Genomic DNA, 1,020 nt, shown 5'->3' on the forward strand with positions numbered 1-1,020 from the left:
CCCGTCGCCCCGGCCCCCGCTGCCCCGCCCCTCCTCCTCCAGGTCAGTCAGGCTGCCGGGCGGCCACGCGACGGCCTCCATGCTGCCGCCCATGCGCATGCGCCACGCGACATCCACCAGGGGGGCCAGCTCCCGCAGGTCGTGGCTGACCACCAGCAGGGTGCAGTGGCGCTTCACCTGCAGCAGCAGCTCCACGACCTGGAGCGTCATGTGCAAAAGGCAGGTCGGCGCAGGGGGTTGTTCTTGTTTGTGCGTGGGCGAGGTGCCGGCGTGCACTGTCGGCCGTGAAGCTGGCCGCGTCGCCAACGGTGTTTTCAGGCAGCTTCTCTCCCGGTAAGGCTCGGGGCGATCCCGCTCCTCTGTTGCTCAGGCCCGCCCGCCAGCCGGCGGTTAACCGCCGCGAGGCGCCAGCCCTGTCAACACATGTGAAAAACTGCGGCGGAGCGCCCCGGACCCTCTCATCACCTCAGCGCGCGCGCGCCAGTCCAGGCCTGACAGGGGCTCGTCCAGCAGCAGCAGCGAGGGCTGCCGCACCAGCTGGATGGCCAGCGCAAGGCGGCGCTGCTGGCCGCCGGACAGGGCGCCGGGCGGGATGTTGAGGGGTATGTCCGACAGCCCGACAGACTCCATCACCTGGGGGGGGGGGGAGGAGGGCGAGGGGGGGGGAGGAGGCATGACTGGCATTCCAGGGTGCAGGTTTGGAGCGTGGTGAGGGGGAGTCGAGGAGGGCGCAGGGACAGAAGGCGGTTGTTCGGAGGAAGCTTTGAGGGCAACTTGGGGCTGGCCCGCCGGGTACCACCCTGGCCGCGCATTAGGCGCGGGTCAAGCCGCATCCAAAGGCCCCTGTGTGGCCGCCACGCCAGCTGGCCCTTCGAGCGGGCAGGGCACCCGTGCCACGTCCCATTTCGTGCCCCCCACCAATCACACAGGTGCGCGCGTAAACAAACACATACACACAGGTGTCTACAGACGCATGCACAAACTCACATGCACGCGCACACACGCTTGCAAATGCACACA

This window comes from Monoraphidium neglectum (assembly GCF_000611645.1).
Source record: "Monoraphidium neglectum strain SAG 48.87 unplaced genomic scaffold scaffold00613, whole genome shotgun sequence".
Classification (NCBI taxonomy): Eukaryota; Viridiplantae; Chlorophyta; class Chlorophyceae; order Sphaeropleales; family Selenastraceae; genus Monoraphidium; species Monoraphidium neglectum.